Below are 14,418 nucleotides of genomic sequence, written 5' to 3'. Positions count from 1 at the left end.
CGTCTCAGTCATACTTTCTGCCTTTCGAAGTAAGATATATATAGATTTGACTTGTAGATGTACTAAGTGTAGGTCTTATTACGTTCAAGATCCTCTGTGAAAAATGTATTTTACACATTGCTCTTTATTTCGTTGTAGTTTGCTGTTGGTTTCCATTGCTTGAAAGGGAAGCAATGCCTATTTCCATTTGGGTTGCATTGTACAGGAAGCTTGCTGTGCACATCATACATGATCAGCTGTCATTTAAGAAGGTTACATTCATCTTAATTCACAGGCCTGTGCAAGCAAGCTGAAGTGAGAGATGGAGGTTCCCTCATGAGGAGGAAGAGAACCCCAAGTTTGCAGATGAGTTCATCTTTAAAGACAAATCTAAGGGCATAGAGGTGAACATTTTATGCAAATATCAATTGATCCTCTGCACTACTTGTAAGCTTGGGGAAAATTGTTTCCTTTAATGCACAATTCAAAATGTAACTTATCTCTTGTGTGTGTGTGATCTTCAGAGCAAAGCAGTGGCAAAGGCTGTAGAGTCCAAGTTCCAATGGGACATTATCTTATTCAGTACCAGGAAGCCTGATGTTAACCAATAGACATACATTTGTTTCATGAGATCTGATTCCTAACTCGATATCTGTGCTAATAACTTACATTTTCTTGGAAATCTCACATTTACATCAATGTATAATTCTAAGTTAAGTGTGTGGATCTCAAGTTAAGATTCAGATCTGAATGTGCAGAGCAACAACCATGCTTTAGTTCACTTTGAAAAAGTATTTCAGGTGCTGACAATGTTTTAAAAAAAGGTGATTATATCACAGGTGGTACTGGCGACGGGCCTTTCTACAACTCCTTTGTGAGGTGGCAGTTTATCGGCCTAAATGAGAGGAATAAATGAAAGTTTGGTAAAAGGTAAGCTGTTGGAAATGGTTATAAATATCACTGCATTTTCTATGGGGCATTATTACATTGTCATGCCATTACGTTTTGCAGTATATCATCTAATCACCGAAAGATGGAAAGCTGTGTATTTTCCCCCTTCTGATGAGACCAGGTGGCAAATCGCATCTCTGCATGTCTGGCAGACATATCAGTGTGGATGACGGATCACCACCTCAAGCTGAACCTCGGCAAGACGGAGCTGCTCTTCCTCCCGGGGAAGGACTGCCCGTTCCATGATCTCGCCATCACGGTTGACAACTCCATTGTGTCCTCCTCCCAGAGCGCTAAGAACCTTGGCTTGATCCTGGACAACACCCTGTCGTTCTCAACCAACATCATGGCGGTGGCCCGTTCCTGTAGGTTCATGCTCTACAACATCCGCAGAGTACGACCCTGCCTCACACAGGAAGCGGCGCAGGTCCTAATCCAGGCACTTGTCATCTCCCGTCTGGATTACTGCAACTCGCTGTTGGCTGGGCTCCCTGCCTGTGCCATTAAACCACTACAACTCATCCAGAACGCCGCAGCCCGTCTGGTGTTCAACCTTCCCATGTTCTCTCACGTCACCCCGCTCCTCCGCTCTCTCCACTGGCTTCCAGTTGAAGCTTGCATCCGCTACAAGACCATGGTGCTTGCCTACGGAGCTGTGAGGGGAACGGCACCGCAGTACCTCCAGGCTCTGATCAGGCCCTACACCCAAACAAGGGCACTGCGTTCATCCACCTCTGGCCTGCTCGCCTCCCTACCACTGAGGAAGTACAGTTCCCGCTCAGCCCAGTCAAAACTGTTCGCTGCTCTGGCCCCCCAATGGTGGAACAAACTCCCTCACGACGCCAGGACAGTGGAGTCAATCACCACCTTCCGGAGACACCTGAAACCCCACCTCTTCAAGGAATACCTAGGATAGGATAAGTAATCCTTCTCACCCCCCTTAAATGATTTAGATGCACTATTGTAAAGTGGCTGTTCCACTGGATGTCAGAAGGTGAATTCACCAATTTGTAAGTCGCTCTGGATAAGAGCGTCTGCTAAATGACTTAAATGTAATGTAAATGTGTATGGACCACGACAGGCAGACTGGAGAGGTAAAATGTTTTTACCACTACATAATCTCAATGAGTTGTGTGACTACAGCTCTGCAGCTTTTGTCATCAAAGCCCCATATACTACCCACCACGGCGACCTGTATGCTCTCGTTGGCTGGTCCTCACTACATATTCGTTGCCAAACCCACTGGCTCCAGGTCATCTATAAGTCTTTTCTAGGTAAACCTCTGCCTTAGCTCACTGGTCACCATAGCAACACCCACCCGTAGCACACGCTCCAGCAGGTATATTTCACTGGTCATCTCCAAAGCCAACTCCTTCTTTAGCTGCCTTTCCTTCCAGTTCTCTGCTGCCAATGACTGGAACGAATTGCAAAAATTATTGAAGTTGGAGACTTGTATATCCCTCACTAACTATAAGTGTCAGCTGTCAGAGCAACTTACCGATCGCTTCAGCTGTAAACAGCCCATCTGTAAATAGCCCATCCAACCAACTACCTACCTCATCCCCATTTTTGTTTTTCTGCGCTTTTGCACACCAGTATTTCTACTTGCACATCCGCATCTGCACATATATCACTCCAGTGTAAATTGCTAAATTGTAATTACTTAGTCACTATTGGACTATTTATTGCCTAACCTCATTACTTAATTTGCACACACTGTATACCGATTTTTCTATTGTGTTATTGACTGTACGATTGTTTATTCCATGTGTAACTCTGTGTTGTTGTTTTTGTCACGCTGCTTTGCTTTATCTTGTCCAGGTCGCAGTTGTAAATGAGAACTTGTTCTCAACTTGCCGACCTGGTTAAATAAAGCTGAAGTTTAAAAAAAATCATAATGTTTTTACTTTCTAGGGATCCACAGGATTACACCCTCATTAAGATGATGGTTGTCAAGCCCTACCCTGCAAACTAAGTTACTACTCTATGTGAACCCGACACACTGTATTTTATTTAGTAGCATGAGACTCGGAACAACTTTTTCATTGATGTAACCAATCAATTTTGTGTTGTTAATTGTGACATAAGGTGCAAGTTGGTTGTCCTAATAGCAGGTTATAGCAGATTATAGCAGGGTGCTGCTTGAGAATACAATAATGGTTTTGCACTCTTCTGAACACTTATTTTAACCCTACCCTGGAGTGGCCTTAAAAATCAGAGCATCTTCTTGGTGGTAGCTACTCTCAGACCAGAGAGCATGTATGGCCAGACTAACTGCTGGGTCCATCCTGACATCAAGTACCTAGCCTTCGAGACGGCCTGTGGAGACGTGTTCATCAACACACGGAGGTCTACTAGGAACATGTTTTACCAGGGCTTCACGAAGAAAAACGGCAAGGTCACAGGGATCATGGATGTTCTGGGAATGAGATGTACATTTAAATGACATCCTTATGTTTAAGTATTTGCACATACACTTACACACTGCAACTTATGTGACCACACACACTCACGTTTAACTCTCTCCGTAGGATATTCTTGGATGTGCTCTTAGTGCCCTGCTGCCATCTTACCAGACCATCTATGCACTGCCTATGCTCACCATCAAGCAGGACAAATGTATTGGAATAGTCAAGAATGCTCCAAATACCACTTAATTGCTTCCATGATGTCTCTGCTCCAGCACGTCAAGATCGGGCTTGAGGCCTTCCTCCTTTTGAAGAGCTAAAGTGAGGGAGGCATAAGTCATTGTAGAGCAAGTAAAAAGATGATGTTTACTGATTTAGGTCCTGAGGGGATGCTACACACAACTCCCACAGCATTTCCTCTTTTGCTATGAGTCATTACAATGAATTATTTTGGTCTGTTTTGCTCCAGGGGTTTACATCTGCATTGAAATGGTCTGACTAAATTGAAACGTCAGAATGCAGATGTCTATGGCTTTGTTCTCTCGCTGATGCACAATGTCCTGTGTTTGGTAGAGAAGGCAATGAGGGAAAACATTCTCAGAGGACACCGCAGCGGAATTTTTGTGCCTCTGGGTGTTGGTTGTGTTTCTCATGTGACTTTGGTCCACTTGCTTTGTGACACCCAGGCACTGGAATTGTCACCAGCATTCCGTCCAATTCCGTCCAATGACATTGCTGCCCTCAGGGATATAAAAAAGAAACAGGTGATGCTTTAACTGTACTACTTAATTACTTACTTTGTGCTTGTTTGTGGCTACTCGTCTATATTAGCTAACCTATGCATCGCACAATATGTTTGGGTCAATGAAGTAATTGGAGATCACTTGGATTCCTCTTATAGGTCCTGAGAGAAAAATATGGAATCAAATACAAGATGGTCTTACCTTTTGGGCTGGTAAGCTGCCTCTCGCAACCTTTATTTGGTTATAAATGACCAGACAGTGTACTGTGTGCCTTGTACTCACGCTGCTCTACTCCATCTGCCCATCATTGAGATCCCTGGCTATGGGAACCTGTCGGCTCCTCCAGTTCTGTGACCAGTTGACAATCCCGAGCCAGAATGACCTTGAGAAGCTGGCAGACGCCAAGGAAAGGGTCTACCTCGAGGACTTCAATGAAGGAGTGAGTCCTAATGGCTACACATAACATCTCAGCTATGCATACTTGTATTACAATGCCACTTTATTTATCCTCGTAGGACAGCTATGGCTACAGAGGTGCAGCAGACCTATACAACAACCTAGAATAATATTTTAAAAAGTCAACAACATAGTTTGTAATGAGTTTGTCTTCTTTTCTCAGATCATGCAGGTTGAAGGCTAGAAGGGCCAAAAAATTGCAGGATGTCAATAAACCCATCCAGAAGACAATGATGGAGGAGAAGGTACCCTGGTTGAAATCCATTATTTGATACTGTCGGGAAGAGTGGGGTGTGCCCGACTACACAAGTGGAAAAGGAGTAAAGACACAACAACAGATTTCAAGGTTCATAAGCTTTTACTCTAGCTTTCAGTGTCTCTGGAGTTCTTGTCCACAAGCTGTTCAGGCAAAGAGGGTGGTTAAATATGGCGGCCACCTGTAGCCTCTTGCGGCGATGTGGCCTCACTGGCAGAGTCTGTGGCAGGAGAGCAAAAACACAGTGTGAGTAGGCTGGCTGTCTTCCTAACTGCTCCAGCTGAGTGAGGTCCAGCCTGCGCTCTTGTGCCAGTCAGTTGATTAAGGAATGCCTTGCAGGTGTGCTGATTAGTAATCTTGTACCATGTGTGTTGGGTGAGAGGAGTTGTGGAGCTGTGGAGCTGTCTTCGGCTGGCCTGGTTTTGAACGTAGTGCAGTCTTCCGCAGTGCTGAACTGAGTGCTGCTGTCCATGGTGCTGCACTGGGACTCCTTCACCTATGCCCATGCTTCTCACGCTGCCACAGATACGACACCAATCTATATTTATTGTGTTCATGTTTATGCTTTTTAACTATATTGTTTGTTTACACTGTGGGCTGTTTGCTATGGTTGTTGACGTGGGCTGTTTGCTACGGTTGTTGACGTGGGCTCTTTGCTACGGTTGTTGACGTGGGCTCTTTGCTACGGTTGTTGACGTGGGCTCTTTGCTGCGGTTGTTGACGTGGGCTGTTTGCTACGGTTGTTGACGAGGGCTGTTTACTACTGTTGTTGACGTGGGCTGTTTGCTACGGTTGTTGACGTGGGCTGTTTGCTACTGTTGTTGATGTGGGCTCTTCACTGATGTGTTTGATACGTTTCTTTGTTGTGCATTAGTGTGTTCTAACCTGGACCTCTACTAATGTTCCAGGGCCAAGCTTTGATCTCTATGGAGCCAGAGAAGCAGGTGATGGTGAGCTCTGCAGATGAGTGTGTGGTGGCACTCTGTGACCACACACTCTTTAGGTTCTGTGATGAGACCAGGAAGAGCTTTGAGGCCACTCTGAACTGGCTCCAGGAGCACGCATGCTCTCGTACCTATGCCCTGGATAAGGAGGGGGACAGGCACATGGGGCAGATTCAGTGGAGTTAGTTTGGAGATTGGACATGATCAGTAGAGTTACCTTGGACAGGGGACAGGATCAGTGGAGTTAGTTTGGACAGGGGACAGGATCAGTGGATTTAGTTTGGTCATGGGGCAGGATCAGTGGAGTTAGTTTGGACAGGGGACATGGGGCAGGATCAGTGGATTTAGTTTGGTCATGGGGCAGGATCAGTGGAGTTAGTTTGGACAGGGGACATGGGACAGGATCAGTGGAGTTAGTTTGGACAGGGGACATGGGACAGGATCAGTGGAGTTAGTTTGGACAGGGGACATGGGACAGAATCAGTGGAGTTAGTTTGGACATGGGACATGGGACAGGATCAGTGGAGTTAGTTTGGACAGGGGACATGGGACAGAATCAGTGGAGTTAGTTTGGTGTCACAGCAAAGCATATCCTGTGCAGGGCCAGGATTTTTACTGACCATGTGACCTGACAACTCTTGGCGTAGTTCTACCAGTAACATACAGTCTGACTAAACTCTGGGCCCAGTTATACCAGTAACATACAGTCTGACTAAACTCTGGGCCTAGTTCTACCTATAAAATACAGTCTGACTAAACTCTGGGCCTAGTTCTACCAGTAACATACAGTCTGACTAAACTCTGGGCCCGAAACAGAACTTCGTCAGGTCAAACACACTGAGTGTTCACATCCCAAAATATATACATTTCACCTCACATGACCATTATGGACATGATGCATGGTGGGTGCAAAAAACATGTGTATATCTCTAATAATTAGATGACAATGAGATGGGGGCTTGTAATGGTTCCAGAACATAACCTCTCACGTCCACAAACACATCTTTTGAGACCAGAGGCATTGGGGAATTTTGGGATGGTGTAAAATTTGCTTGGAGGCAAAATACCCAAAATAAGGAAGCATGTTTTAGTAGATAATGTGCCAAACTACAGGAAGGAAACATTTTTCACATGCTTAATGATCAGTTTTCCTTTTCAATGGAGGACCCAACGTGTAAAACCACAGTAATTATATGATAAGCATATCCCTTACCGTTCACACTAGAAGGTGGTTGATTGTTTTTCTTTCTTGGTCTTTTTTTTTGTCCGGTGTGCTTGTTGCTATAGGAACAAGGTTGCCATGGGACCAGCAGTGGCTAATGGAGTCCCTGTCTGACTCGACCATTTACATGGCCTACGACACCGTGGCTCACTTCCTCCAGGGGGAGTGCTCAACGGACAGGGACCGTCGCCTCAAGGGATCAAGTATGCACCACTCTACTCTCACATGGTCATTTCATTTATTGGGAACAGGCTTCTGTAGATGCAGACTGAGGGATTTATAACTCCTTAAAATGACCTTTTCAACACATTATTGCAATAGAGAAAGTTTGTAATGTAATGGTTGGAGATATGATTATAATGTACTATTTGCACATGCATACACAGTTGAAGTCGGAAGTTTACATCCACCTTAGCCAAATAGATTTAAATTCAGTTTTTCACAATTCCTGACATTTAATCCTAGTAGAGATTCCCTGTCTTAGGTCAGTCAGGATCATCAATTTCATTTTAAGAATGTGAAATGTCAGAATAATAGAATAATGATTTATTTCAGCTTTTATTTGCTTCATTACATTCCCAGTGGGTCAGAGGTTTACATACACTCAATTAGTATTTGGTAGTATTGCCTTTAAATTGATTAACTTGTGTAAAACGTTTCGGGTAGCCTTCCACAAGCTTCCCACAATACGTTGCGTGAATTTTGGCCAATTCCTCCTGATACAGCTGGTGTAACTGAGGCAGGTTTGTAGGCCTCCTTGCACACACATGCTTTCTCAATTCTGGCCACACATTTTATATAGGATGGAGGTCAGGGCCTTGTGATGGCAACTCCAATACCTTGACTTTGTTGTCCTTAAGCCATTTTGCCACTTTGGAAGTATTCTTGGGGTCACTGTCCATCTGGAAGAGCCATTTGCGACCAAGCTTTAACTTCCTGACTGATGTCTTGAGATGTTGCTTCACTATATCCACAGAATTTTCCTACCTCATGATGGCATCTATTTTGTGAAGTGCACCAGTCCCTCCTGCAGCAAAGCACCCCCACAACATGATGCTGCCACCCACGTGCTTCACGGTTGGGATGATGTTCTTCGGCTTGCAAGCCTTCCCCTTTTTCCTCCAAACATAACAATGGTCATTATGGCCAAACAATTCTATTTTTGTTTCATCAGCCCAGAGGACGTTTCTCCAAAAAGTCCAGTCTTTGTCCCCATGTGCAGTTGCAAACCATAGTCTGCTTTTTTACGGCGGTTTTGGAGCAGTGGCTTCTTCCTTGCTGAGCGGCCTTTGAGGTTATGTTGATATAGGACATGTTTTACTGTGGATATAGATACTTTTCTACTTGTTTCCTCCAGCATCTTCACAAGTTCCTTTCTGTTGTTCTGGGATTGATGTGCACTTTTCCCCCTGAAGTACATTCATCTCTAGGGGACAGCGTGCATCTCCTTCCTGAACATATGACGGCTGCGTGGTCCCATGGTGTTTATACTTGCATACTATTGTTTGTACAGATGAATGTGGTACCTTCGGGTGTTTGGAAAATGCTCCCAAGAATGAACCAGACTTGTGGAGGTCTACAATTATTTTTCTGAGGTCTTGGCTGATTTCTTTTGATTTTCCCATGATGTCAAGCAAAGCGGCACTGGGTTTGAAGGTCGGCCTTGAAATATATCCATAGGTACGCATCCAATTGATTGAAATTATGTCAATTAGCCCGTCAGAAACTTCTAAAGCCATTACATCATTTTCTGGAATTTTCCAAGCTGTTTAAAGGCACAGTCAACTTAGTGTATGTAAACTGGAATTGTGATACAGTGAATTATAAGTGAAATAATCTGTCTGTAAACAATTGTTGAAAAAATGACTTGTGTCATGCACAAAGTAGATGTCCTAACCGACTTGCCAAAACTATAGTTCGTTAACAAGAAATTTGTGGAGTGGTTGATAAATGAGTTTTAATGACTCCAACCTAAGTGTATGTAAACTTCCAACTTCAACCTTATTTTGTGGAAGAGGAAGAAAGCAGTGTGCCAGAGCTTTTTAAATCCCAATAGTTGGTTATGGATATATATAGTGGAGTCACTTTACAATCTGAGTCTCTGTGTCTATGCTCTCTCTGTCTCCCTTTCTCTCTCTGTCTGTCAGGCCAGAACAGATGAGCAGGGAGGTGTGGGACTTCATCTTCTTTAAGAGCTCTCTCTTCCCTGAAGATGGAGATCCCCAAAGATCACCTGCAGAGGCTGAGGAGGGGGTTTGAGTACTTGTACCCCATGGATGCCCGTGTGTCTGGGAATGACCTGGTGCCCAACCACCTGTACAACCACGTGGCCGTGTGGCCCAATGCCAGGTGAGATGAACCCCCTGCCTGGCTACCTGCCTGTCTGCCGGGCCTGCCTCTCTACGGTGCTACAGGGATACAAGCTATTTGGGCTTTATGGGAATGTTGTTTTGCTATATTGAATGCTGGAATGCTGTATTGATTGAGATAATTGAGCCTTCATTTTATGATGAAATGGGTGCAAGTGCTGTATATCAAAGATACCTGGAAGTTTTTTGTTTGTCTTTTCTGATTTATGCAGTTTTGGGTGAACTTGCAAGTGTAGAATAATTCTGCAGTTCCATACCTCTATTATTTGAAAGGATTGGCAGTATAAACCTAATTACTGCAGGGTGTAACCAGTTACTGTGTGGGATAAGGCACTGTGTAGATGGTACGGATGGGAAGACAACCCCTCTGGAGATTCTCATGTTTTGAAGGAGATTATCTTTGTGTACACAGCAGAAAGTGGCTGCAGGCAGTCCGGGTGAATGGTCACCTGTTACTCAACTCTGAAAAGGCATGTTTTCCCTTCTCTGAAAGAGGTTTTGTTAACTACAAACAAGTCACCGATGCACTGAAATTTCTCTGTCGCCTGCTCTGGCATCATGGGACCTTTGTGTTTGATATGGTCTGAAGACGCCAAGTGTCATGCACAAATACTGTGTGTGTGTGTGTGTGTGTGTGTGTGTGTTTGTGTGCGATCCTACTGACAGTCTTTGTTCATATTCATCAGATGGCAACATCTTCATTCTGAGTATCGCCATCTCCAAGTTCTCTGCTAACGGTAAGTAGGGCCCTATAAGCCTTCCAGTCTCTTAACTCAACATCTCCTAATTACTAGGACGCTTTATGAGAGGAACAGTCATTATTTTACATGCCTTTTCTCCAGAAGTTATTAGCATAATCAATTAGTCATTCTTTACTTCTTGATGGCTAAAAGTTTCCTGCTATTTCTCCTCTGATGGAAGGGTGGGTTTGCTTTATTTGGGAAACAGAACTAGAATTGGAAGGGATAGCAGAGCATTGAGATAGCGTTTCCTGCATTCCTTCTGACCACCTCTTCCTACTCGGTGAGTAGAAATAAACACCATAGTCTGGCCCAGAGTGGTGGTAGTAAATTTGTCATGCTGATTTGATGCCATTCCTCTGGCTGATTGCTTCCTTCTGGTTATTTATGAAGAAGTGGGACTGCACTGTTCTCTTCACATACTTTTGTAGAAGACAGGAGGGGGGATGGAGGAGGGATTATGTAAGGCTGTCATTATGCATCATTATACTAATTGCAAAAATGCTGCTTTTAGTGTCAAAGTGCTTTGTTTCTACCAGTGCCACTGTAATATGGTGTGTGTGTGTGTGTGTGTCCTGAGTGTTAAGCACAGCCTTACCATGTTGTGTGCGTCCTGAGTGTTAAACACAGCCTTACCATGTTGAATGTCCTGAGTGTTAAACACAGCCTTACCATGTTGTGTGTGTCCTGAGTGTTAAACACAGCCTTACCATATTGAGTGTCCTGAGTGTTAAACACAGCCTTACCATGTTGAGTGTCCTGAGTGTTAAACACAGCCTTACCATGTTGTGTGTGTCCTGAGTGTTAAACACAACCTTACCATGTTGTGTGTGTCCTGAGTGTTAAACACAGCCTTACCATGTTGTGTGTCCTGAGTGTTAAACACAGCCTTACCATGTTGTGTGTCCTGAGTGTTAAACACAGCCTTACCATGTTGTGTGTCCTGAGTGTTAAACACAGCCTTACCATGTTGTCTGTTCCTTGCCCATGGATGTCCAGAGGACACAGTGGAAGACGTTAACTTTGTGGAGGCCATGACCGATGCTGGCGTCCTGCACCTCTACACCTGGGTGGAGTGTTTCAAGGAGATGATAGCCAATCAGAACAACCTGAGGACAGGGCCAGCTTTCGCCAGGTAGTTTGCAATGTCCAATGAGATAATTGAATCTAACAGAGAGTGGAATCATCATCCAAGCTCCCACGAATTTATCTCCACCAAGGAGAATCAAAATCAAATCAAATCAAATGTATTTATATAGCCCTTCGTACATCAGCTGATATCTCAAAGTGATGTACAGAAACCCAGCCTAAAACCCCAAACAGCAAGCAATGCAGGTGTTGATGCACGTTGGCTAGGAAAAACTCCCTAGAAAGGCCAAAACCTAGGAAGAAACCGAGAGAGGAACCAGGCTATGAGGGGTGGCCAGTCCTCTTCTGGCTGTGCCGGGTGGAGATGATAACAGAACATGGCCTTTTAAACTCGGACTTGGGAGGACTTATAACAAAAGTTACAGCCATTGAAAATAGTGGTAGGCTGAAATGTTTTTGTCCTCGGGGTTTTGTCTGCCATATCAGTTGTGTTATACTCACAGACATAATTTTAAAAGTTTTAGGAACTTTAGAGTGTTTATCCAAATCTATCAATTATATTCATATCCTAGCTTCTGGGCCTGAGTAACAGGCAGTTTACTTTGGGCACGCTTTTCATCCGGACATGAAAATACTGCCCCCTACCCAAGAGAGGTTCATCTTAATGTGCAAGTGCTGTAGTCCTTTACACTCGTACTCGTATACGTGCTGAAAAAGGCAGATTTGGGCACTGATAAACGCCTATGGGTTTTGACTGACAGCCGTTCTGAACTAGAGCATCTTGCACGATAAGAAGTTGCCCCCAACCCTCCCATTAATTGGGCAACCTTAGCATTTTGTTTTCTGAGTGAGGGAAATGCTTTAAATTAAGAGGACTCAATGTATTTTGAAAGATGAGACATTGAGGATTATAATAAATAACTATTTGATATCATACAAGCAACCCAAACACCTGTGAGTCCAATTGTTCACATATTTCCACATCATAAAACTCATGTCATATGCAATGGCAACGTTTATGATCACTATGTTTGATGTACATTTACAAGATGACATGGTGTCGTACCCTGGGTTGTTCTGAACAGAATCAGCTCATCACCTTGGGTTGTTCTGAACAGAATGAGCTCATCACCCTGGGTTGTTCTGAACGGAATGAGCTCATCACCCTGGGTTGTTCTGAACAGAATCAGCTCATCACCCTGGGTTGTTCTGAACAGAATCAGCTCATCACCCTGGGTTGTTCTGAAGAGAATCGGCTCATCATCCTGGGTTGTTCTGAACAGAATGACCTCAACACCCTGGGTTGTTCTGAACAGAATCAGCTCAACAGCCTGGGTTGTTCTGAACAGAATCAGCTCAACACCCTGGATTGTTCTGAACAAAATCAGCTCATCACCCTGAGTTGTTCTGAACAGAATCAGCTCATCACCCTGGGTTGTTCTGAACAGAATCAGCTCAACACCCTGGGTTGTTCTGAACAAAATCAGCTCATCACCCTGGGTTGTTCTGAACAGAATCAGCTCATCAAAACTACTACCTTATACACACAAGTGTAAAGGAATAAAGAATATGTACATAAAGATATATTAATGAGTGATGGTATAGGCAAGATGCAGTAGATGGTATAGAGTACAGTATATACATATGAGATGAGTAATGTAGGGTATGTAAACATATAAAAGTGGTATAGTTTAAAGTGGCTAGTGATACATGTATTACATAAAGATGGCAAGATGCAGTAGATGGCATAGAGTACAGTATATACATATGAGATGAGTAAAGTGGCTAGTGATACATTTTTTACATCAATTTTTCCATTATTAAAATGGCTGGAGTTGAGTCAGTATGTTGGCAGCAGCCACTCAATGTTAGTGGTGGCTGTTTAACAGTCTGATGGCCTTGAGATAGAAGCTGTTTTTCAGTCTCAGGTGCTTTGATGCACCTGCACTGACCTCACCTTCTGGATGATAGCGGGGTGAACAGGCAGTGGCTCGGGTGGTTGTTATCTTTGATGATCTTTATGGCCTACCTGTGACATCGGGTGGTGTAGGTGTCTTGGGGGTCAGGCCAAATGCCCCCGGTGATGCGTTGTGCAGACCTCACTACCCTCTGGAGAGCCTTACGGTTGTGGGCGGAGCAGTTGCCGTTCCAGGCGGTGATACAGCCCGACAGGATGCCCTCGATTGTGCATCTGTAGAAGTTTGTGAGTGCTTTTGGTGACAAGCCGAATTTCTTCAGCCTCCTGAGGTTGAAGAGGCACTGCTGCGCCTTCTTCACCACGCTGCCTGTGTGGGTGGACCAATTCAGTTTGTCCATGATGTGTATGCCGGGGAACTTAAACTTACTACAGTCTCCACTACTGTCCCATCGATGTGGATAGGGGGCTGCTCCCTCTGCTGTTTCCTGAAGTCCACGATCATCTCATTTGTTTTGATGACGTTCAGTGTGAGGTTACTTTCCTGACACCACACTCCAAGTGCCCTCACCTCCTCCCTGTAGGCCGTCTCGTCATTGTTGGTAATCAAGCCTACCACTGTAGTGTCATCTGCAAACTTGATGATTGAGTTGGAGGCATGCATGGCCACGCAGTCATGGGTGAACAGGGAGTACAGAAGAGGGCTCAGAACGCACCCTTGTGGGGCCCCAGTGTTGAGGATCAGCGGGGTGGAGATGATGTTACCTACCCTCACCACCTGCGGGCGGCCCTTCAGGAAGTCCAGGACCCAGTTGCACTGGACATCCTGATGGGCTGCTCCCCAGGTGGTGAGGGTAGGTAACAACATCCCACACTCATAAGAATGAGAGTGAGTTTTTGTCACAACCTTACTTGTGGGAAGTGACAAAGAGCTCTTATAGGACCAGGGCATAAATAATAATATAAAAATAATCAATAATTTTCCTCTCCAACTTCTTAATCCTAGCCTTAATTTTGAACCTCACATTGAATATAGTTGCGGAGAGTCCCTGTAATCCTAGATTCAGATCATTCAGGCAAGAAAAAACATCACCCAGATAGGCCAGTCGTGTAAGAAACTCGTCATCATGCAGGTGGTCAGACAAGTGAAAATTATGGTCAGTAAAGAAAACTTTAAGCTCGTCTCTCAATTTAAAAAAACTTGTCAACTTTGCTCCTTGATAACCAGCGCACTTCTGTATGTTGTAAAAGTGTTACATGGTCACTGCCCATATCATTGAATAGTGCAGAAAATACACAAGAGTTCAGGGGCCTTGCTTCAATTAACAAAGTTAACCATTTTCATT

The 14,418-nt window shown here is 44.3% G+C and overlaps 1 pseudogene; it reads left to right on the top strand.

Moving 5' to 3' along the window:
- Positions 1-2,827: 2,827 nt before the first annotated feature.
- Positions 2,828-14,418, top strand: part of LOC135549413 (leucine--tRNA ligase, cytoplasmic-like) — a 14,662-nt pseudogene continuing 3,071 nt past the window's right edge.

This window comes from Oncorhynchus masou, chromosome 12 (assembly GCF_036934945.1).
Source record: "Oncorhynchus masou masou isolate Uvic2021 chromosome 12, UVic_Omas_1.1, whole genome shotgun sequence".
Classification (NCBI taxonomy): Eukaryota; Metazoa; Chordata; class Actinopteri; order Salmoniformes; family Salmonidae; genus Oncorhynchus; species Oncorhynchus masou.
Note: the sequence above shows the minus strand (reverse complement) of the source record. Positions and strands in the feature narration are given on the sequence as shown.